At 39.3% G+C, this 26,667-nt stretch overlaps 1 protein-coding gene across 1 annotated transcript in view; it reads left to right on the top strand.

The window, feature by feature from the left end:
* The first annotated feature begins 2,452 nt into the window (after window positions 1-2,452).
* LOC131109833 (protocadherin-15-like) overlaps window positions 2,453-26,667 on the top strand; it is a 184,547-nt gene continuing 160,332 nt past the window's right edge. The window contains exons 1-2 of the mRNA XM_078788842.1: window positions 2,453-2,502; window positions 4,555-4,811. The gene's annotated coding sequence lies outside the window, so the exon portion shown is untranslated. The remainder of the gene's footprint in view (window positions 2,503-4,554; window positions 4,812-26,667) is intronic.

Genomic DNA, 26,667 nt, shown 5'->3' with positions numbered 1-26,667 from the left:
ATCATCAGCTGAATAAACATACGCAGGCAAGTGCAAAGATTGAAAAGTCCTGCAGCTTCTGGATAGGTCAATGCAAGAAGTTTCACTTTATGCATTTATATAAAATCCAATTTCTCTATAAAATGGGAAGGTCATTCTCATTTTGGCCATTTTTTAGAGTGTTTTAGCATGTTGTACTGATATAAAAAGGCAATGTCTGCATAGACTTTATTAATAAGGAAACATATTGGTACCACATAAGCTGTGGAAACACTTCAAAAATGGAAATAGTATTGTTTCTATAATGTAACCGTCATAAAGATCTGCAGAATGCTGTGAAATTTTGTTGTTTATTAAGAAAATTCTATATTCACAAATCCAGAGTGATGTTATGTATTATTATTTTATTATTATGTTATTTCTTTGTTATTTACTTTTTCTTATTTATGTTGATATAGTTCTGTAGGATTGCACTTTTATGTTCCTGTAATTCTGCTTATACTGTTTTGTAATTGAAGTTTGTAATAAAATATATATTAAAAAAACAAACAAACTGTGGAACCACGTGATTTCTCCCAGCCAATCACAGCAGTGAAGAAGCATTTATAGGGTCGTGCATTGAGCATCGATTGGAACCGATTCCACCATTCCGATTCTCCCGGAACCGTTCATTGTTTAACTTCCGGTGCCTAAGTTCGGCGATTGGCCAGCGGCATAACACCAAATTGAAAACCGGCGGCGAGTGAGCGTTTGCGTTCATTCATTTCAACAAAGGACAGTGTGTAACGTCAATTGCTAGTTCAGATGATATTGTGCAAAAAAATGACGATTGCGCCATGAAAGACGCTCCATTCACAGGATTCAACACCACCGGATTTACCGCTCCGTTTATGGCAAGCTACACCGGACTTTTTACCCCGATTTTGATGGGCTACACCGGACTTCTTTCAAACAGTCAGGTAAGCGAAACGTATGCTAGCATTGAAGTAACAAACAAATGTTACTTTAGACTGTGAATACGGCGGCCAATTCAAATATCTAGCTAACTAATGCTATGAACTTTAGCTGATGTTAATGCTAGCTTTAGCCAGGAAGTTGACCAGACCCCGCATTACTCTATTTACTTTACTTGTTTACCATGGTGAAGTTAGTTTTTCACATTGGGGCGTTTGATATTCATTTCCGTCACTGTTAAATTCAAGTTAGCAGTTGGGTATATGGCTCCCTAGCAACGGGTTAGCATTGTTGCTATTGTAGCAGGTGAAGTGTAGGGTGAATTTTTTGGACAAAAACTCAGGAACTTGAGAGGACGTGTGGACTCCGTTTATTGAATTGAAAGTCGTGGTCTACCACAGTCGTGGTATTGCGTATTAAACATACAAAAAATATAAAAATAAGCAATATACATGTAAAAAGAATGAATGGCGTACGAGTGTCTGTCAATCTCTCGGTTTCGGGCGCTATGATAGGATAAGACGGGCAAGCACGCAGATAAGTCCCGCCCCCACCAAATAAGGAACGGTGAACTGACTCACTAGCCAATCAAAAAAAAGCATTTGCAACTGAACTGAACTGGACTGAACGGGTATTGTAGGGGCGGTGACCTCGTTCATTCCGTCCACAAAAAAAGAACTAGTTCATTTGAACCGTTCGTTCATGACCGACACATGTCTATTCCGTAACATAAGACGCTCTCCAATACATAAACAACAGGATATGTGCCATTGTTTTTTTCATAAGCTTTTTAAAAACACTAATCATTTGTGAACGTGTACTACTATATAGAGTATAAATATTTATATCATATGTAATGTAAATATAATACACTGGTATATGATATAATAAATAAAAAAAGGTTTTAAAACCTGTGTGTGTATAATGAAAAAAAATAGATGTAAATATTTTTTCCCATTTGTATATTTACATACATTTTTCTTGTCAATTTATGTCATCTAGTCTTCAATTACAGGGTCTGATTCCCTTGTCATTGTAAATAAATACCACAAAGCACAATGAATGCAAATGTACAAACAAAAGCAGAAAGATGAAATGCATATAACAACAAACAGCAGCTAAAGTAGTGCATAAAAGAGTCATAATTTATTGCATAAGCCATACTGTATGTTTTTAACTACATTATTGATGATGGTTTGATGATAAAAACGATGTAATACTCTGGTGGTTTGTGCCTCTTCTTCCACAAGAAAGATCCCAATGAATTTAACTGCAGTTGCTGGAATCACGGACAACTGGGACAACACGGTAAGAATTATTTTAATAACATTTAACCTGTGTGTTATTAGCTATTATTATAGCTATTATTTAGCTTTTGGACATCATAATATGTTGCCAAAAGTATATACAAATATAGACTAGAGCAGTTCTTAGCTATGCTGCTGAAAAAAAGCGGTGTTGTACTGCTAGTTTGCTATGATTAGTTGTGGCCCACTGATCTTTTGCTTACCTTTCCCAGAGATCAACAGGATTTGTGGGTAATCCCGCATGGAGCAGATGGACACACAGGTAAGATCCCAGTGGAAGATACAGGAGGGACTCTAATTGGACCGCCCCCTCACTCCACTGTTATCCTCTGAATTATAATCACAGCAACTTTGACAGCACACACACTGTATACGGTGTACCTAATGTTGTGTCCGGTGAGTGCATATATTCAACGCAGCGTCCCCAGAGCCAGAGACATGTACCGGTACACGGTATGCAGTAATCAGACTGGGGGGTTTGGGGGCAGCGTTTGGCTGTCTGTCTGCCTCCATCCATCACATCACAATATTTCACATCAAATTATAGAATAAAGAAAGTAATATCTCCAAGCAGATGGCCTTCTTAGATTCGACTGCAATTTATTGGCTAAAAGACAAAGTGGTGCAAGTCTCCTGGGGGATTTTACACAAGTCTCATGTGGTTATTATATTTTATCTTTACTATGTGTGGGTTTTAGCCACTGTAATACACCACCACTTTTCTGGCCTTTTACCAAAACACGGAGCTAAGATGGAGCCCTGTAAAGACACTATTAACTACCTTGGCAGCTTTATTCCTATATTGTACATCAGAAGGCTAATTTTTATTAATGAGTCAGACGTAAACCAGAGCGGGACACCTGTATTTTCCACTGCAAAGTGAACGCAACAGTCCTTGTAATTTGGCTTGTACCTGTGTTATGAGTTTTATGGTAGATGCCTTTAAACTGCAAGTGCTGCCGCTGCACTTTAGTTAAATGGGGCTTCTGGTTAACACCTGGATTTTAAACAGACACGCTAATTCATCCGAAAAGAAATGCTATGCGAGGGCTGGGGTGGAAATAAATAATGACAAGCCAGTGTATTGTACACTGACAAGACACATCATTAGGTCCACCTATTATACCTGTTGATATGCTACTGGAATGGAATGGAATGGAATGGCCTTTATTGTCATTATACAAGATGTACAACGAGATTGGAGAGCTTCTCCTTTCAGTGCAGTAGTCAAGTTAAAAAAAAAAGTATGTCAAAGTAGAGTAAAAAAGACAATTTAACAAGATATATACAAGATGTATACAAGGTATCCAGAATATACACATAGTATTGCAGTATTCATGTGAAATGACCTTCTTTGGGGCTGAGACATAAACAGAGTCTCCATTTGGGTTTTGAATAATAACCCTAAAATAAAATACAATAAAATAAAATACAATACAATACAATACAATACAATAAAATACAATAAAAACACACAAATGTAATAAAATTTAATTTAATTTTAAAAAATTCAATTTAATAAAAATTAAATAAAATTCAATTTAATACAAATTTAATAAAATTCAATAAAATTTAATAAAAATTTAATAGAAATTTGATTTAATGAAATAAAAATTTTATAGAAATTTGATTTAATGTAATAAAAATTTAATAAAAATTTAATATAATGTAATAAAAATTAAATACAAATGTAATAAAATTCAATGTAATTTAATAAAAATTTAATAAAATTTAATTTAATAAAAAATAATGAACATTTAATTTAATAAAAAAATACAAATTCAATTTAAATTTGAATTAAAGTATCTCCTTACATTTGTTTAAATTGCTTATTAATTATATATTTTTTTACATTTTTTTATGGCAATTTATTCATCAACATTATTTGTTGATGCTGTTTTTCATTTACATGCTGCTTCTTAGCCATTTATTTACCAGCCTTCACTTCTTTGTCGTCATTCTTTTTCAATACGGACTTTCACCATGGCCACCTTTTATTACTAATTTTATTCACACATTTGTTCCTCGAGTCTCACTTTTTATTGTTTATAAATGATTAATTTCTACAATGTACATTAATTATATACACTGTATTACTGTATGTTTATGAATGGCACATTTATGCTGCTGTATGCAATGCATCAATCTGTCTTTTTCCCTTGCAGTAAATATAGGACTGACTCTGCATCTCCAATCCACCCCCCACCCCCACCCCCATGCCTCTCTCTCTCTCTCTCTCTCTCTCTCTCTAACCCCCCCCCTGCCCACCTCCAACCACCTCTCCTCCTTCTCTTGGCTCTTGTTGCCAGAGCAGAGGCAACACAAGAGGATGTATCCTGTTACTCTCCTCTCGCACGTTCAGGGCTCCGCGAGAAGACACACACGTTAACATCTATCTGTTCTGGAGTGTGTGTGTGTCTGTGTTTGTGTGTGTTGTCTTTTTTTTTCTTTTATTTTGAGGAGTTGCACACCTCCCATGTTTCATCTGGATGTTATTGGCTGGATGGTCCGTGCAAAAGTGGATGTTAAGCTCATGGCTGCTACGACGAGGAGGAGGAGGAGGATAACAGGGTGAGTATGTGTTTAAAAGTGTGTGTCGTGTGTACGGGTTGCAGTCATAAATACATGATATGCTTTGAAAAGTTAAAAAGTGCTGCTTTTTTTTTTTTTTTTTTTTTCGCTTAGTGGAGCTGTCCGTGGTGCTGAAACTCTGATGCCGAATAGTGCCATTTATATGCAGCGCTTCACTTCATCACAGCACAAATGCGCGTATGCATCATACCGTTACTGTCTCTATACGTGTGTGTGTGTGTGCACGTTTGTGTGCGTTTTCAACAAGTAGGCAGCAGAGAGCGTAAGGTCTGTCTGCGTCCAAGCTGGTTACCTCACAGCAGCCGGTGTCTCGGATTAGGAAGGGAGAGTCATCCGATTAGCTAAATGAAGGCAAGCTGTCGACTCCTCCGCTTCCATTTGCGCCATGCATGCACAAGCGCAGGGCGGTGGGAGAAAGTCAAAGGTTGTGTGTGTGTGTGTGTGTGTGTGTGAGTGTGTAATGGGGTTATAAACAGGTGGTTGTTTTCAGTCATTCCTTGATCAATGGATGGATAGATTGATAAATAGGAATATTAATTGGTTGACTGAATGATTAATGGTTAGATTATTTAATCGATACAGTTCATGCCATGACTAGCTAGGTAGGGAGATGCAATGATCGATTCATGAACCCACAGTATACAACTGTAGATAGATCAGTTCTGCCAGTTGGTGGGTAGATTGATTGATCAGATGGTTGACTAATTGATAATTAATAAACGGACATAATAATATGGATGTGGTTGATTGATAAGATTCACATTTCAAATCAGGAGGTTTAGTCAGTCACTAGGTAGATTGATTAATGGTGGGATCGACTGCTTGAGTTGATGTAATGAATTTCTGAATTTCAATGTGATTGATTTGCTCATTGATTGGTTAGTCGACATATCTCATATAATAGATAAGTTGATTGATTTTTTTCATACGATCGAAAGATAGATGGATTTATTATTGCATTTATCAATTTTTTCATATAATAGATTGAATGATTGATTAATAGATTTATGGGTGAGTGGCAGCTACACGGCGGTCGAGTGGTTACCGCGCAGACCTCACAGCAAGGAGACCAGGGTTCAATTCCAAAATTCACGGTTCGGTTTAATACATGATTCATTCATTTTCCACCGCTTTTCCTCACAAGGGTCGGGGGTGCTGGAGCCTATCCCAGCTGGTTTAATACATGATATTTTTTTTTTATTTAATTTGATTGAAAGACCCGAGTTCAATCCCACCCTCGGGCATCTCTGTGTGGGGTTTGCATGTTCTCCCCCGTGCATGCGTGGGTTTTCTCCGGGTACTCCGGTTTCCTCCCACATTCCAAAAACATGCTAGGTTAATTAGCGACTCCAAATTGTCCATAGGTATGAATGTGAGTGTGAATGGTTGTTTGTCTATATGTGCCCTGTGATTGGCTGGCTGGCGACCAGTCCAGGGTGTACCCCATAGGCTCCAGCAACCCCTGCGTCCCTCGTGAGGATAAGCGGTCGAAAATGAATGAATGAATGAATGAATGGATGAGTGGCTGATTGAGAGATTAGAGGTAAATTTTTCAATTTATTGTGGATGGACTGATTGCCAGTCCTAGATTGATTAAACAATTAATCAAATGATTGGTTTCATATTATTGATTGATGGATCATTTGCAAGAAGGTACTGTACATGAACTGACTGGTTAATTGAATGTTTTCATATTTTGTACAGGTATAAGTGACTCGCAAATCAATGATGTTGTTGATCAAGTTCATTTATTATGGATCGGTGGATGAATCCTCAGACCGCAAGCTAGATTGGTAGGTTCATGATTGATTGATTTGAGAGAGCTGTATGGAAGTCGCACAAAGGGTAGACAGTCTCCCGTGTCAGTAAAATGCATTGATGGGAAGTCTTTGCTGAGTCATGTGCGCTAATGGTCCGCCTATGACAAACATCACATTATTGCGAGCGTGTTTATGAAAGGCTGCATGTGAGAGTGCATATTAGACCATTTGCCTCCACCTGAGTGTTTGTGCGAAGTGAATGTGTTTGTCCAACCTGGGACGCGTCCACCTCTCAGCATGTCAAAGCCTGTTAGTCATGCCGGATGACAGAAGCAGCAGGTTTCACATTTAAGGAACGGCTGCTGCCGCTGCTCCTGCTAAAGTGCTTAGAGAGTTGGAGAGTTTGTCCTCGAAGTGACGTGACAAAAGATGAAAGGAAGTCTATTCAATTCGCAGTCATGGAATATGATTTAAGTCATCATATGTTGGTACTTTTATAGATCCACAACATCAAGTTTCATATTCACTCAGTGTTTAGTTCCTTTTATTTAATATAAATTATCGAAAATTTGTTAACTATTTTCATATATACAATCACATATAACAAGTGTAATGAAAATACATTTTGAGTATTGAGTACTAAAATTAGGACTTTTTTATTTTTGTTAAGAAAATGAATACAAGACTTGATTCACAAAACGCCATTTTAACAATATGTAAAAAATATGTAATATGTAAAAAAAACATACAATATTATGGGGGGTGCTGGAGCCTATCCCAGCTGTCTTCAGGCGAGAGGCGGGGTACACCCTGGACCGGTCGCCAGCCAGCCAATCACAGGCCACATATAGACAAACAACCATTCACACTCACATTCATACCTATGGACAATTTGGAGTCGCCAATTAACCTAGCATTCTCCTAGCTGGGAGGCATGCGTGCTAACCACTCGACTACCGTGCAGATATGTTACAATATGTTAAAATTTTTTTTGTCATGTTTTTGGAATGTGGAAGGAAACCGGAGTACCCGGAGAAAACCCACACAGGGGAGAACATGCAAACTCCACAGGGGGTGGAATCAAACTCGGGTCTCCTAGCTGTGAGGCATGCTTGCTAACCACTCGACTGTCTTTGGGGCGAGAGGCGGGGTACAACCTGGACTGGTGGCCCGCCAATCACAGGGCACATCAACCATTCACACTCACATTCATAACTATGGACAATTTGGAGTGGCCAATTAACCTAGCATGTTTTTGGAATGTGGGAGGAAACCGAAGTACGCGTAGAAAACCCACTCACGCACGTGGAGAACATGCAAACTCCACAGGGGGCGGAATCGAACTCAGGTCTCCTAGCTGTGAGGCATGTATGCTAACCACACGTCTGCCGTGCAGATATGTAAAAAAATTCCACTATTTTACACTCTTCCGCACTCTGTGTGTATGCTAGTGGCCCCGTCTCCACCCCTTGTGTGACTAACAAAAGGCCTCACTCCACTCCATTGTTCTGTGGTTCTATTGTGTGAAACCAATGCACAGTGAATTCCCTCCCCGCCTGCTTGGAGGCGAGAGACTAGGAAAACAGATATGCTTGCACATGGGAATATGATGAGGCCAGCAAATTATATATTATCATCCCAGTCCAAGTGCTCACAAGATTATTTTCTTCATCTTGTCACTTTTTAGTTTTTTAAGATCTTGTGTGTATATCTATATTCATGTATTTTTGTACAGTAAAACCTCGATCTATGAAAACCTCATTATGCTAATAATTCAGAATACTAAACAGGCTCATTTCACACAAAAAAAACATTCAAGAATCGATAAATGCCATCATGCCAGAATTCATTTGGTAGCTGTTTGTTGTGTCCTCCCATTGGCTATATTGGTTATCTCCCAGAATCCTCAGCGATGCCACAGCAGGGCATGACGCAGTGAGTGTTGCTCTGGAATAGCGTACCGAAAGCTCTCATTCATTGTCTTGACTTTATTGTGCTGGGAAATAACAATGAGTCGTAAAAAAGTCAAGTATAAGAGTTTAGTTACGTAATCTAAGTATGATTTCTGCCATGTGTCAAAACGGGCTGGAACGAATTACGTCATTTATAGGGTAAATCTCATAACATGAAAATTCCCTGCGGAGTGAATGAATTCCGTATCTCGAGGTAATGGTAATGGTTTTATTTCATTTGAACATGCATCAAATTACAATTGAATGCATCACATAATCAGTTCACAGTTCCACATGTCCAAAAGGAGTAGGAAGAAGCAAAGCTTATTAAATCCTACCCCTCCAACTGTTACATTTGTCCACTTCCTGCTTTCCTAATTTATTTTTATTTTTATTTTTATTTTTATTTTTATTTTTATTTTTATTTTTATTTTTATTTTTATTTTTATTTTTATTTTTATTTTTATTTTTATTTTTATTTTTATTTTTATTTTTATTTTTACAATCAGTAACTGTTACTTTTGTTACTTTTGTTAATTTGTTCACTTCCTGCTTTCCTAATATAGTTCAAGATTTTTTTTTTTAATTGTAATTTTGATGTAATTTAATTTAAAAAAATAATAATTTAATTTAATTTTTGTCACGTACCTTATCCTCACGAAGGTCGGGGGGAGGGGCGCTGGAGCCTATCCCAGCTGTCTTCGGGCGACAGGCGGGGTAAAACCCACGCATGCACGGGGGGAACATGCAAACTCTACACAGAGATGGCCGAGGGTGGAATTGAACTCGGGTCAGTTTAAAAAAAAAAAAAAAAAAAAACACAATTATTTTTTTTTGTCACATATTGAAGTACAGTAAACCTCGGATATATCTGACTCGGATATATCGGAAAGTCACTCACAACGGACAGATAAAAAAGAACCGATTTTTCTGTAATGCATTTCCAATAAAAATTCATTGCATATATCGGATTTTTTATAACGGATTTCGCCTATTTTGACAAAATCTCCAGTCCCGTTCCAATTTCCCTCGCATATATTGGATGGCCGCATCGTGTCTTTCTCCTGGCTCCAGATTTAGGACAAATATAAAAGTGAGTGACGTCAATAATACTAGCACAGCAGTGAATGAGATCTTAACCTCACTATTGGAAATAACGTAGGCCTGACGGGCGTAACAGGGCCTAGCTTAATTAACAATTTGTTATGCTCGGGGTCCAATAAAGTTAAATTCTCATTACCTTGTGTCTCTTTTCATTGCTCAGTCCAGGTACGTACATTGGAAACATAGTCAAGGAAGTGCCTTTTTATAACGGATAAAATCCGATTTACACATATACCGGATATAAATCCAATATATGCGTAAAACGGACATTTTCCGGTATACGCATATAACGGATTTTGCTTATATCGGACAAAACCAGTGGGAAGAATTGAATCCGATATATCCGAGGTTTACTGTACAAGGTGGTATGACCATCCAATGTCATAATGGGTACCATAGTAAGTGTCAATATAGTGATATATATATAGCACATCATGACTGGTTCAAGACTCTTCATCCTTGTATTTAGCAAACATCAACTGCTTGTATTGTTTCTTGAATTGGCTCATCGTTGTGCATTGTTCGAGGTATCATTGTGTATTCTATGTATAAATCCACAATATAACGTATCCCATAGCAAAAAGGTACAATACACTGCACTGATGGATGCTGATGTGTTCACTAATACAAAGTAACAGGCCAGTAATTCACTTGCAAAACTCAAAAATCGCATTTTCATGCTTGCAGCAGACAAAATTTAATAGCGTCTGGGGTCCCCTGATTGTATAATATAACACCATTTGACTTGCCGTGTTATGCGGGAGAAATCAATCTTGTGATTTGACACATCAATTCTTAATGAGACGGCTACCATTAAAAGTGTTGAGAGGATTTAAAGTGGTGGTGGTTTGCTCACATGAGGGGGGGGCAAAAAGGGCCACAGTGGAATGGCACTGACACGGCAGATAATAGACTTTACTGTTTCCATTTGTGCCAAGGGAACGTCTGACAATCTTGCAGACACCTTTTGGCTGTGCACACTTCTCCTCAAGGTGGTGACTAGTGTCCGCTGTGATGCTAAATCAGACTGACCACCCGAGATAGCACCCACTACTCAAGTCCCTGGGCTGGAACACATCAGTGAAAGCACAGTGTTGCTTTTATGCGTTGATGTTCATTCTTCATGATGATTCCGCGTCATTGGCCTAAAATTAGAATCATAACTCCTCCTCTCTTGTTTGCTAACAGCAGTTGAGACATAAAAATACTGTCTTAAATCATGTCAATACAGTAATATATCTCACATTGTAGTACATACTGCTGAAGATACACGAGCTTGTGTCGTCATAATAATACGTTTTGTTTATAATGAAAACTCTCAAAGTGCGAACCCAAATATGGTAATGGTTTAATTTCATGTGAACATGCATCAAGTTACAAAATCACATAATCAGTTCACAGTTCCACATGTCCAAAAGGAGTAGGAAGAAGCAAAGCTTATTAAATCCTACCCCTCCATCTGGTACATTTACAATCAGTAACTGTTACATTTGTTCACTTCCTGCCTTTCTGATATTTTTTATTTTTTATTTTTTATTTTTTATTTTTTATTTTTTATTTTTTATTTTTTATTTTTTATTTTTTATTTTTTGATTAATATAAAACAACTATCCATTTTCAAGATGCGTTTTTGGGAAAAAATATTTTTCAATATGAACATTTTTTTAATCAGACAATACATTACTATACAGTATTTCACACTGTATTACACATTTTTTATTTTTTATTTTTTATTTTTTATTTTTTATTTTTTATTTTTTATTTTTTATTTTTTTATTAATATAAGACAACTACACTTTTCAAGACGTGTTTTTGGGAAAAATAAATATTTTTCAATATGAGCATTTTTTTTAGTAGGGCAATACATTACTATGCAGTATTTCACACTGTAGTACACAGTTAAGATACACAAACTGAATATAATATGATCTTGAATACAAGACAACCCTTGAATTTAGGTGATCCCTCTTTTTCTGAAAGTACTCTTTTTCAGAAAAAGTACAATTAAAAATAAAATAAATCCGCTCACTCGCATATTATTTAATGGTTTCAGTAGCCCGGTCATGCTGTATTTTTTTTTTTTTTCGACAGCCTGTGTGTGAGATTGGATTTACATTCAACAAAAACAACCAAGTTAATTGTGCCTAACGAGATTATACGCCTGCTGGCCAAAACATTTGTGAATCTGCATATCTGGCAACCCATGCAGGAGAGCGACTCAGGCAAATCACCTTATTTTCACCACTCACATGACAATGTTGTGCATGGAAAGTCCGACACATTTCCAATTGTACAACCATTTTCGAAATGTAGTAGCATAGACACGAGAATGCCTTTCTTAATTAATTCACTCATGCTAAAGCATGCTATTAAAAAACAAAATTCCAGACTTTGCCCAAAAGTCTATATAAAATGGGGCAATAGTTATTTTTTGTTTGCTTGGGCCACTTGTGATAAAAGTTAAGTGTGTCTGAATCCCAGTGGGAGATTAAATGAGCACAGTTTTAATCCATTGTGGTAAAAAAAAGATGTGAGAATGTTTGCCCCACTTTAATATCCTAAGTAGCTTTCTCTATGATCAGCGCCTCCCCAAACTTTTCCATTCCTGGACACAAATAAGGAGGAACGAGTCAATGGACTCTGGATAAACACTCATGTACCGTGGGAGTTTTACAACCCGAGGAGAAATTAAAAGCTCTTAACTTTGGCTGGAAATGTTAAAACTGGAAGGTTTATACAATCTTGAAATCAGGGGACATACTGATTATAGGGTTTTTGCGAGATAACACAATACTATAGTTAATATTTTCCACACATCAATGTACTGGTGCCACTGGTATACCCTGGACTGGTGGCCAGCCAATCACAGGGCACATATAGACAAACAACCATTCACACTCGCATTCATACCACTTACTGAGTCTTTTGAGCTTGCATAGTAGTCGGTTAATATTCTGCATCATGCATTGGTAGTGTATTGTCTGGTTGATGCAGCATAATACTCTTACTGTAGTACTGTAGCTATATATATGCAGTATATGTATTTACATTCCACAAGCCATTTTTATTCATTCATTTTCATGAGTGTCACGGGGGGTGCTTGAGCCTATCCCAGCTGAGCCTATCCCATGTTCTCCCCGTGCATGCGTGGGTTTTCTCCGGGTATTCCGGTTTCCTCCCACATTCCAAAAACATGCTAGGTTAATTAGCGACTCCAAATTGTCCATAGGTATGAATGTGAGTGTGAATGGTTGTTTGTCTATATGTGCCCTGTGATTGGCTGGCTGGCCACCAGTCCAGGGTGTCTCTTGCCCGAAGACAGCTGGGATAGGCTCCAGCACCCCCGCGACCCTCGTGAGGAAAAGCGGTAGATAATGAATGAATGAATGAATGAATGACTGTAGTGGGGCTGCATGGCTGCCAAGTGGTTAGCGCACAGGCCTCACATCGAGGAGACCCGAGTTCAATTCCACCCTCGGGTGGACCGGGTACTCCGGTTTCCTCCCACATTCCAAAAACATGCTAGGTTAATTAGCGACTCCAAATTGTCCATAGGTATGAATGTGAGTGTGAATTGTTGTTTGTCTACGTATATGTGCCCTGTGATTGGCTGGCCACCAGTCCAGGGTGTACCCCGCCTCTCGCCCGAAGACAGCTAGGATAGGCTCCAGCATGCCCGTGACCCTAGTGAGGATAAGCGGTAGAAAATGAATGAATGAATGAATGAATGACCAAGCCATTAGACACTTTGAAGTTGAAGCCAGCTAATGCACCAATCAATGGAGGGCCAACACGTTACAGGTTTTCTCTCCAACCAGTTTCCCCAACAGGTCACTTAATTGACGAGCTCTTTCCCTTAAATTGAAGGAGGTGTTAAAATCGCCTGATTTCGTGACTGGCTGGAAAAGAAAACCTGCAGTGTCTCTGGCGTCCATGGCACGAGTTTGACACCTCTGGGCTACTGTAATCTTCCTCTCACACACACACACACACACACACACACACACACACACAGCCAGGAGCAAGACTTAACACTGCTAACACACTGCTTGACGTGTAGCCACACACACACACACACACACACACACAATTCACCACTGTGTCTCTTGTCTGCGGGGATAAACATCGATGCATTCTCCTAAGTGAAAAAAAAACACAATAACAACTCACCTTTTATTTATTTTCCTACTATCTGGAATGGAAATCCTTGCTGACAAGTCCTTACTATGACAAGCAATCTTGAGTCGCATTTTCGACAACAAAGAATATTGGTACGATCTGTACAAAAAATAGGGTAAAAATTGGGGCGGCATTGTGAAAATGTTGACCCTGTCATACAAATAACATTATGCCAAAAATATGTGATGTGAGATTTAAATTACGATAACGGAGGTAATTCACTCACATAGTTCCCAATCCATTGGATAAAATGCAAATACAGTAAGAAACAGACACAAATCATATAAAAAATCAAATTATAAAGGACCTAAAACCTAAAATTGGTGCAAAATTACCAAAAGAATTACCACAAATGCGTATTTCACTAACAGGAAGTAAATAACATCTGCAGACTAAAACAGGAAGTCAAAACCATGACAATAAAGTGACAATCTACACATAGAATACATAAGAAAAACTACTAACCACTACAAACTCTATCACTACTAATATTAATAACAATAAAAACAGAAAATGAAATGATCATGAGCTGGAGCCTATACCAGCTGACTTTGGAAAAGAGGCAGGGTACTCACTGGACTGGTGGCCAGCCAATCACAGGGCACATATAGACAAACAACCATTCACACTCACATTCATACCTATGGACAATTTGGAGTCGCTAATTAACCTAGCATGTTTTTGTAATGTGGGAGGAAACCGGAGTACCCGGAGAAAACTGGGGAGAACATACAAACTCCAGAGATGCGGAATCAAACATGGGTCTCACATTCAAACACTCACATTCATACCACTTACTGAGTCTTTTGAGCTTGCACAGTAGTAGGTTAATATTCTGCATCATACATTGGTAGTGCATTGTCTGGTTGATGTGGCACAATACTTTTACTGTAGTACTGTAGCTATATATGCAGTATATGTATTTACATTCCAGCATCCATTTTTATTCATTCATTCATTCATTTTCATGAGTGTCACGGGGTGCTGGAGCCTATCCCAGCTGTTTTTGGGCGAGAGGCGGGGTACACCCTGGACTGGTCGCCAGCCAGCCAATCACAGGGCACATATAGACAAACAACCATTCACACTCACATTCATACCTATGGACAATTTGGAGTCGCTAATTAACCTAGCATGTTTTTGGAATGTGGGAGGAAACCGGAGTACCCGGAGAAAACTGGGGAGAACATACAAACTCCAGAGATGCGGAATCAAACATGGGTCTCCTAGCTGCGTGGCTGCGGGCTAGCCAATTTTCTACCATACAGCCCCAGATTAAACTATTCATTCATTCATTTTCTACCACTTATCCGAGGGGGGAGCCTATCCCAGCTGTCTTCACGCGAGAGGCAGGGTACACCCTGGACTGGTCGCCAGCCAATCACAGGGCACATATAGACAAACAACCATTCACACTCACATTCATACCTAAGGACAATTTGGAGTCGCCAATTATAACCTAGCATGTTTTTGGAATGTGGGAGGAAACCGGAGTACCCGGAATAAAACCCACACATGCACGGGGGAGAACATGCAAACTCCACAGGGGGCGGAATCGAACTCGGGTCACACAGAGATGGCAGCCAGGTTCACCATGTTTACATAATACATTGAACGGGGTTCAACAAACTCAGTCTTTATGTTCAAGATGCAGTTCCAACAGTACCTGAATACCCCAAAACAGAGTTCAACGGTACCGCGATTGTGGTTGTCAAGTCCGATTCATCGTATTATTCTACTTGCTCAAAAATGCAGCCATCTGATTGGTGTAGTTCAAAGAATTAGCAAGTAATTATCATGGAGCGTTATGATGAGTTCCTAAAATATTATTACTGCCAAAAGCAACACTGTCACCGACAATGGAGTACTCATGCAACGATCTGCTAACATTGGCCTAATTATGAATATTTCATATTGTATTATATTCCTGATACTTTTCTCCAAAAGTGACCAAATGTAGTGCATTCTCTCGGATGAATATCTATATCTTACAGAAGATTTAATCAGGGAACGCTTGCTAAACAGTATGATGTCAAAGTAGTCGCTCCCATTGTAGCGGTTCCCCAATTATTATCCTTCTTCCCATGTCCACACCGGGTCCTCAAGAAAAGGTGACAACATCTCTGAATGAGTTACCCAGTGGAACAATTTCAAGCTGAGGGTCTGGTCATTACCTCGTCTGGACCGAAGTTACCATGGTAATATAGGTGCTTTAAAAGAGAACTACTATGCTCATATTAATAGCAAAGCAGGTTTTGTGGGCTAGCGAGGTAAAAAAAAAAATGTCCAAAAAATGAAAAGACGGTTGTTGTCCTCCTTCGCTTTATTAGCGGTGACAGTGTTGCTTTTTGGCAATGATCATTTTCTTACACTAAAGACTAAATTCTGCAATAAACAGGAGAACAGGACTTGACAAAGTATGTTGATAACAACTGTCGCAGTACCGTTTAGGTTTAGGTTTTGTTGAGCTGCATCATGAGCACAAAGCCTGGTTTTGTTTAGACCAGGGGTCTCAAAGTCAATTTTCCTGGAGGCCACTGGAGCTAGGGTCTGGGCAAGGCTAGGCCGCATCAGGTTTTCCAAAAAAAAAAAAAAAAAACGCATTTATTTTCTGCACAAAATAAGATGAAAAATAAATAAACAAATCAAGAATAAAAAAAATCAATCAATCAGTAATAAATAAATAAATATAATAATAATAATAATAAAACGGCAAATAATAAAAACTTAAGAAACCACATATAGTTGGTGGGTAGACAAATTATTTTTTTCAGATTAAAATGAACAAAGCATTATTAGAGCCCTGTAGACATGACAAAACACGACTATAGTCACATTTATTGTTTTTTATTTACAACATATTGCGCAACTGCAGGGTCTTGAGACACATGCTAACTCGCAAACTAGAGAGCTAGCGACCTAAACGGTAGCCTTCAAGTTATTTCCTTTAAACTTAAAAAACCAAAAACTTACCACTTCCACACGGATAGGGAGGATAACTATTAACAGTTATTTAACCTTTAACATGAACATTAATCAAACGTAATAATTTTTTCTGGGTACATGATACCATACAGCATCCATATCAAACTTACGTGGGCCACACTAATATTAAACTTTCATATCAAGGCGGGGGCCTCAAATTAGTGTCCTGCAGGCCACATTTGGCCCGCGGGCCGCGTGTTTGAGTCCCCTGGTTTAGACACTTTACCCTCTAAGTGTCATCCACCTGATTTTTAACACACACACTCACACTCGTACCCGCCACTGCCTTGCTCTTCTTATCATTGGTCTCATAAACGAGGCCGGTTTTTTAATCAGGGTTAGCTCTCAACATCAGATTCCATCTTCCTTTCTCTCCTCTGTCTCTCTCTGCACTCAGCAACACCATAATGCCCTGGAAATGTTGGAAAAATTGGACTGCCGCAGGCACAGAATAGATTTGCGCTGACATATTTTATTTACAAACTTTCTCCTCCAGTAATAAAAAAAAAGGATTGACAAACATTGTGTAATGGGTAAAGAAATACAAAATAGGAGAAATTATACATTCTCTTGTTGGAGATTAAAATACACTAAGCATTTAAATATTTCAGAAGAAAAAAAAACTTTGGACACCCCACGATCCATTAAAGTGAAATTTATTTTACTTTATTCTGCCAAATTGCTTAAAAAACATCTTGAGTTGTTTTTCCCTAAAGTAAAATAAACAACTCATGTTTGTAAATATTCCACAAACAACAAACCGATATAGTTCCTCTAAGGCTACGGAAGAACATTTGTTAATCCAAATACACCAAGCCAGTGGTGTCCAAATTGCGGCCCAAGGGCAATTTGTTGCAAATTTTCTCTTGGCATATTCTAAAAATACAATTAAATAAGAAAACATAGAAAAAACAACAGCAAAATGTAGGAAGAAAGAGCTGTAATTTTATGGTGGGAAAATATCAGGACAACAATGTGACAATATTAAGAGAAAATGTATGAAAAAAAGAATGAAAAAATGTATGAGAAGCTGAAATATTATATAATATATATATTTTATATAATATATATTATTTATATATAATAATATACGAGAAGGGTAAAATAACAATAATAATAATGTAAGTGAGGTGGGGGACAATAATAATAATAATAATGTGACAATATTAAGAGAAAATGTATGAAAAAACAATGAAAAAATTCATGAGAAGCTGAAATATTATATAATATATATATTATATAATATATATATTATTTATATATAATAGTATACGAGAAGGGTAAAATAACAATAATAATAATGTAAGTGAGGTGGGGGACAATAATAATAATAATGTGACAATATTAAGAGAAAATGTATGAAAAAAAGAATGAAAAAAATTATGAAAAAATGTATGAGAAGTTGAAATATTATATAATATATATATATTATATAATATATATAATATGTATATTATTTATATATAATAATATACGAGAAGGGTAAAATAACAATACTAATAATGTAAGTGAGGTGGGGGACAATAATAATAATAATATGACAATATTAAGAGAAAATGTATGAAAAAAGAATGAAAAAATTTATGAAAAAATGTATGAGAAGCTGAAATATTATCTAATATATATATATATAATATAATATATATATTATTTATATATAATAATATGAGAAGGGTAAAATAACAATAATAATAATGTAAATGAGGTGGGGGACAATAATAATAATAATAATAATAATGTGACAATATTAAGAGAAAATGTATGAAAAAAAAGAAAAAAATGTACGAGAAGTTGAAATATTAAAAAACAGCAAAAAAAGCATAACATAAGAAGAAAAGGTTAATTCCCACTAATAATATGCTTAGCTACAGATTATTCTTTAAATATAAAACATGTTTGATTTTCATGTTTGGTTTTTTGATTTTTCAGTATGTGACCCTCAGTGGAAAAAAATCCGGACACTTTTGGAAGCGGTTAAACATATAAAAAAAAAAATTAATTAAATTTTTCAATTTTTTTTTTCTTGAATGGCCCACTATCAGGACTTTGGGGGCACCTTATTATCCGACCAAAGCAACTCATTTCTTGCAAGTAAATTGACGTATTTCTTCCTAAAAAAAAAAAAGTGGTGACCTCTCCCCAGAGATATTCTCCCTGTCAATCACAGACACGGAAAAAGTGACACTTGTCATCTAATAGCGACGTCTGTATGGTTCTATATGCTTCTAACTCTACCATGATCCTTACATGCTGGTTGTGTGATCTCTTTATGACCGACACTGACTTCTCATTCTTAGCAGTACAAATGAACTTCAAAAAGCATCACAAGTATCAAACAGATGGTAGTAATATAACATCTTTGCTGTTGTGCTGTTTTATGAGATAAAAAAAAAACACACAAATGTGTTTCTCTTCAGGGCAATAAGAACGTCAGCTTTTCCACATCTTTCTCATAGACCCCCAAATTGTAAAAAAAACGCCATTTGTTCGTGAAAAAGGCAACGGTACAGCCAATTATTTTCACACCGTCATCAATTATTAGCGCACAATCTCTTGCCTTGCCGTTCTCCGCGCTCCCCGATGTCATCAATATTTGACAGAGCTGTCATTCGTGACGCGTTTTGATGAGGCCAAGTGTTCTTTGTTGCTCTTTGTATGCCCCAAAACTCAACAAAGTTGTTGTGAATCAGAGGGGTGGTTCACTTGTTGTTTCTTTTGTCTTCAGGGAAAGATTTTGTTTGACACGTTTGTTTGTTGCCACGACTACGAGAACAATGTGTTTTAAGTCATAGAAATACTGTTTTGCTTCAAATGGTTAGTTATGTTTTGCTCTCATTGTGGGCCCTTTTGTTTAGGCAAACCCATGAGAACCCAGCAGAGAGATGAGGATGCTGAGGTTCTCATTGGGAGTGACCAGGATGGATAGGATCAGAAACTAGTACATCAGAGGGACAGTACATGTTAGAGGCCTTGGAGATAAAGTCAGAGAGGCCGGACTGAGATGTCCAGAGGAGAGATATTGGGAGGGACCAGGATGGATAGGATCAGGAACGAGTACACCAAAGGGACATACATGTTAGAGGCCTTGGAGATAAAGTCAGAGAGGCCAGACTGAGATGTCCAGAGGATAGATATTGGGAGTGACCAGGATGGATAGGATCAGAAACGAGTACATCAGAGGGAAAATACATGTTCGAGGCCTTGGAGATAAAGTCAGAGAGGCCAGACTGAGATGTCCAGAGGAAAGATATTGGGAGTGACCAGGATGGATAGGATCAGAAACGAGTACATCAGAGGGACATTACATGTTCGAGGCCTTGGAGATAAAGTCAGAGAGGCCAGACTGAGATGTCCAGAGGAAAGATATTGGGAGTGACCAGGATGGATAGGATCAGAAACGAGTACATCAGAGGGAAAATACATGTTAGAGGCCTTGGAGATAAAGTCAGAGAAGCCAGACTGAGATGTCCAGATGAGAGATATTGGGAGTGACCAGGATGGATAGGATCATGAACGAGTACACCAAAGGGACATTACATGCTAGAGGCCTTGGAGATAAAAGTCAGAGAGGCCAGACTGAGATGTCCAGAGGAGCGATATTGGGAGTGACCAGGATGGATAGGATCAGGAACGCGTACACCAAAGGGACATTACATGCTAGAGGCCAGGTAGGAGGCGTAGAGGAAGACCAAATAGGAGGTTTATGGATGTAGTGAAGGAGGGACAAACTATCTTCCACCATGTAGCAAATACGGTATGCTATCACCGCTATGCAACTATGCTCCACTGTTTAGTCAATAGGAAATGTGCGTGCTGATTCCAGCCCTTCCCGATCATCGGATTAGGAGCCAAGTTCGGAGTTTCTGGCAGCAGAAAGGTGCGTGGCAGCCTGCACCCGCCTGATCAAGGGCAGTGTGTCAGGCTTGCATAGCGGGGCTGGGAATTGGTTCATCCACCAATTAGTTCAGAGGGCGTTTGGCTTAATTGGGCCAAAGTTGACTGTGTCGCAAATGCAGTGACTCACCACTTTAGTGATGTATTCCTTAGCTTGATTTTTGCTATGCCGGTTGTGTTGACTAAAAGTAAAAGTCCACTCAATGTACGGATACACCGAACCAGTCCATCACCGCTCTAAATATGACAGGCCCACCAGCGACAAACTCAATCATTGTTAGTCTTTTTACAGGCAGGTGGGCGTATCAGACAAATTGAAACTGGAGATGATATTAGGGGGAGAAGTCAAGCGCAGGGAATGAGATATGTGGGATGTATCGGCGCGCACGCAATTATGCCATTGTGGAAGTAATGAGGGGCAGAAAGATGGCGCCTTATCTGAGCGATCGAGCGTGGTCCACCGGTGGCGGGGTGATCTGTCATGGTTAGCCACATAGCTACATGACTGTAACAGCGGGGGAACACCGCCGACAAAAGAGAGTTCAGACTAGGTGGTATGGGTTGATGAAGACTTTGAGGAAGTATTGTCTTTTTATTCATGTGAAGGTCCAATACTATAGTATTTTTAAGTCTGTAGCTTTAATGCTAATTAGCACCTTGCTCACATTCAGTTCATTCATTCATTTTCTACCGCTTATCCGCTGGAGCCTATCCCAGCTGTCTTGGGGCGATAAGCAAGGTACACCCTGGACTGGTCGCCAGCCAGCCAATCACAGGGCACATATAGACAAACAACCATTCACACTCACATTCATACCTATGGACAATTTGGAGTCGCTAATTAACCTAGCATGTTTTTGGAATGTGGAATGAGGAAACCGGAGTACATGGAAAAAGCATGCAAACTCCACACAGAGATGACCGAGGGTAGAATTGAACCCGAGTCTTGTAGATGTGAGGCCTGCGCACTAACCACTCGACTACCATGCAGCCCTGATATTTTTATATACAAAATAAATATTCATTCATTCATTTTCTACCGCTTTTCCTCACGAGGGTTGCGGGGGGTGCTGGAGCCTATCCCAGCTGTGTTCGGGCGAGAGGTGGGGTACACCCTGGACTGGTGGCCAGCCAATCACAGGGCACATATAGACAAACAACCATTCACACTCACATTCATACCACTTACTGAGTCTTTTCAGCTTGCATAGTAGTTGGTTAATATTCTGCATCATACATTTGTAGTGTATTGTCTGGTTGATGTGGCACAATACTCTTACTGTAGTACTGTAGCTATATATGCAGTATATGTATTTACATTCCAGCAGCCATTTTTATTCATTCATTCATTTTCATGAGTGTCACGGGGGTGCTGGAGCCTATCCCAGCTGTTTTCGGGCGAGAGGCGGGGTACACCCTGGACTGGTTGCCAGCCAGCCAATCACAGGGCACATATAGACAAACAACCATTCACACTCACATTCATACCTATGGACAATTTGGAGTCGCTAATTAACCTAGCATGTTTTTGGAATGTGGGAGGAAACCGGAGTACCCGGAAAAAACATGCAAACTCCACACAGAGATGGCCGAGGGTGGAATCGAACCCTGGTCCTCTTAGCTGTGAGGTCTGCGCGCTAACCACTAACGACATGTAGCAAAAAAAAAGCGGGGGAGATGATAGATTTTTCTCATATTTGGTCCCCATAAACAGACTGTAGGCTCACATATTACTATTAGAGCATCATTAGAAAGTCAATTTTGCATAATAGACGACCTTTAAAACTTTCATATTTATGAAAAAAAATGATTTGGTATTTATTGTAAAAGTCATTTCAGACAACGAAGAGCGACATAACAGGAATAGCAATGATTTTTAAATGAGAAAAGACAAAGCATACCCCATTGCATGACATGCTAATTCCTCTTAAGTGGAGCAAATACATTAGAAACGGGACTGAACTGTCCTCCAGTCACATGACTTGGCTCCCACAGTCTTTGGAGCTCATTTAAATCTTTTATAAGTGCTTTTCCATTTAAATGATTTATCGACAGGGCAATTAAACAAAGGAGGAAAAGAAAACAAATATTTCCCCCTTCTGGCAATTTGACGCCTTACTGCATAATCATTGAGCATAGACGATGTGTAATATGCTGCAATATTTATGCTCTCACTCGATGCAATTCTCCTTGTCATTTAGTTCTATCTGCATCTGGTGTGATTTCTACTTATTTTTTTTAATCACAGTTTAATTCCCTTTGGCTTTGTTCACTTTTTTTTTTGTTTTGTAAACACTCTTCTTAGCGCTGTGTGCTGAAGTAAATTTTCACACCGATTTTTATTTTCTCTATTTTTATTTTCCAGCCACATTTCGCTCGATTGTGTCTTTTTGTGATCGAGCAATAACAGACTGATTATATTCTGAAGTTCGAAATAAGTCTTCGGAGGGAAAAAATGCAAGAAAATCTCACCGATTGCTGAAATTATTCGGCTGCACTTGAAGGTAACACGAGTGCAACAAGTATCTGCTCTGTTGACACAACGATGCTGTGTTGCCAATTTGTATTCCACCTCTTAAAGCGCTGTTGAAAACATTCCAATTATAGCTGGAGTGCATGTGGAAAAGGCGGTGCGGCATAATAGGAAGTCGAAAGGGATGTTAATGGTGAAGAGTGGCATTAAAAGGAAACCTGAGAAATGCGATAAATACGACAATTTGATGTTTTTTTTTTCTGTTTAGCTAAACACGGCACCTCAAAACACCACTTTTACTTTTAATCTTGCTTTAAAGGAGTTACATATGGGCATTTTGCATAAACCTCCTCTTTGGTGTTCTTCTACGCCTCCTACCTGGCAACCTCCTTCTACCAATATATTCATATATTCTCCTCTGGACATCTCAGTCTGGCTTCTCTGACTTTATCTCCAAGGCCTCTAGCATGTAATGTTCTTTTGGTGTACTCGTTCCTGATCCTATCCATCCTGGTCACTCCCAATATCTCTCCTCTGGACATGCCAGTCTGGCTTCTCTGACTTTATCTCCAAGGCCTCTAGCATGTAATGTCCCTTTGGTTTACTCCTTCTTGATCCTATCCATCCTGGTCACTCTCAATATCTCTCCTCTGGACATGCCAGTCTGGCTTCTCTGACTTTATATCCAAGGCCTCTAGCATGTAATGTCCCTTTGGTGTACTCGTTCTTGATCCTATCCATCTTGGTCACTCCCAATATCTCTCCTCTGGACATGCCAGTCTGGCTTCTCTGATTTTATCTCCAAGGCCTCTAGCATGTAATGTCCCTTTGGTGTACTCGTTCCTGATCCTATCCATCCTGGTCACTCCCAATATCTCTCCTCTGGACATGCCAGTCTGGCTTTTCTGACTTTATCTCCAAGGCCTCTAATGTCCCTTTGGTGTACTCGTTCTTGATCCTATCCATCCTGGTCACTCCCAATATATCTCTTCTGGCTTCTCTGATTTTATCTCCAAGGCCTCTAGCATGTAATGTCCCTTTGGTGTACTCGTTCCTGATCCTATCCATCCTGGTCACTCCCAATATCTCTCCTCTGGACATCTCAGTCTGGCTTCTCTGACTTCATCTCCAAGGCCTTGAGCATGTAATGTCCCTTTGGTGTACTCCTTCTTGATCCTATCCATCCTGGTCACTCTCAATATCTCTCCTCTGGACATCTCAGTCTGGCTTCTCTGACTTTATCTCCAAGGCCTTTAGCATGTAATGTCCCTTTGGTGTACTCGTTCCTGATCCTATCCATCCTGGTCACTCTCAATATCTCTCATCTGGACATCTCAGTCTGGCTTTTCTGACTTTATCTCCAAGGCCTCTAATGTCCCTTTGGTGTACTCGTTCTTGATCCTATCCATCCTGGTCACTCCCAATATATCTCCTCTGGCTTCTCTGACTTTATCTCCAAGGCTTCTAGCATGTAATGTCCCTTTGGTGTACTCGTTCTTGATCCTATCCATCCTGGTCACTCCCAATATATCTCCTCTAGCTTCTCTGACTTTATCTCCAAGGCCTCTAGCATGTAATGTCCCTTTGGTGTACTCGTTCCTGATCCTATCCATCCTGGTCACTCCCAATATCTCTCCTCTGGACATCTCAGTCTGGCTTCTCTGACTTCATCTCCAAGGCCTTGAGCATGTAATGTCCCTTTGGTTTACTCCTTCTTGATCCTATCCATCCTGGTCACTCTCAATATCTCTCCTCTGGACATGTCAGTCTGGCTTCTCTGACTTTATCTCCAAGGCCTCTAGCATGTAATGTCCCTTTGGTGTACTCGTTCCTGATCCTATCCATCCTGGTCACTCCCAATATCTCTCCTCTGGACATGCCAGTCTGGCTTCTCTGACTTTATCTCCAAGGCCTCTAGCATGTAATGTCCCTTTGGTGTACTCATTCCTGATCCTATCCATCCTGGTCACTCCCAATATCTCTCCTCTGGACATCTCAGTCTGGCTTCTCTGACTTTATCTCCAAGGCCTCTAGCATGTAATGTCCCTTTGGTGTACTCGTTCTTGATCCTATCCATCCTGGTCACTCCCAATATATCTCCTCTGGCTTCTCTGACTTTATCTCCAAGGCCTCTAGCATGTAATGTCCCTTTGGTGTACTCGTTCCTGATCCTATCCATCCTGGTCACTCCCAATATCTCTCCTCTGGACATCTCAGTCTGGCTTCTCTGACTTCATCTCCAAGGCCTTGAGCATGTAATGTCCCTTTGGTTTACTCCTTCTTGATCCTATCCATCCTGGTCACTCTCAATATCTCTCCTCTGGACATGTCAGTCTGGCTTCTCTGACTTTATCTCCAAGGCCTCTAGCATGTAATGTCCCTTTGGTGTACTCGTTCCTGATCCTATCCATCCTGGTCACTCCCAATATCTCTCCTCTGGACATGCCAGTCTGGCTTCTCTGACTTTATCTCCAAGGCCTCTAGCATGTAATGTCCCTTTGGTGTACTCATTCCTGATCCTATCCATCCTGGTCACTCCCAATATCTCTCCTCTGGACATCTCAGTCTGGCTTCTCTGACTTTATCTCCAAGGCCTCTAGCATGTAATGTCCCTTTGGTGTACTCGTTCTTGATCCTATCCATCCTGGTCACTCCTAATATATCTCCTCTGGCTTCTCTGACTTTATCTCCAAGGCCTCTAGCATGTAATGTCCCTTTGGTGTACTCGTTCCTGATCCTATCCATCCTGGTCACTCCCAATATCTCTCCTCTGGACATGCCAGTCTGGCTTCTCTGACTTCATCTCCAAGGCCTCTAATATGGAGTGTCCCTCTGATGTACTCGTTTCTGATCCTATCCATCCTGGTCACTCCCAATGAGAACCTCAGCATCCTCATCTCTGCTACCTCCAGTTCTGATTCCTGTCTAACTCATTGTAATCTACTCATTTAATTTCCACTACACTACACTCTTCTGCATTCTGTGTGTATCCTGGATAGAGACTGTATGGCCGACAAAAGGGCTCATTCCATTCATGCTGTTGTTCTATGGAACAAACACGCCAAGGTGCTGACATCAATGCAGTCAAACATCAACATCAATGCTAACCCCTTATTGGGAGTAGAAAAGTCTATTTAGGAACATTCAGAAACGATTATTAGTAAATATTTGCCACCTTGCTCGGTCAAAATTGCAAACAATGTAATTTCATTTCTCTGTCAGTCATTAAAATACACAGTAAATATTAATTATTAGAGTACATATTATTTCCTTACAATGCAGTCACTGTTAGTTACAAATCCTCCCAATTTTTCAATGTTTAATGTGAGCAGCGATTTGTTGTACTTTACTTGATGGTCCTTGAATGCACCATGTACTGTTTTCTTCCATGCACAAATGGACTATTTTGCTTCTTTCACTTCATATGTGCTCCCAAATGCCGATGCTATGTGGGAATGCACGGTCACGATTGGGCTTCACCCCCTCCT

Source organism: Doryrhamphus excisus, unplaced genomic scaffold, assembly GCF_037039965.1.
Source record: "Doryrhamphus excisus strain RoL-2023G ecotype Guam unplaced genomic scaffold, RoL_Dexc_Guam_v1.1 HiC_scaffold_24, whole genome shotgun sequence".
Classification (NCBI taxonomy): domain Eukaryota; kingdom Metazoa; phylum Chordata; class Actinopteri; order Syngnathiformes; family Syngnathidae; genus Doryrhamphus; species Doryrhamphus excisus.
This window is presented reverse-complemented; position numbering and strand designations above follow the sequence as displayed.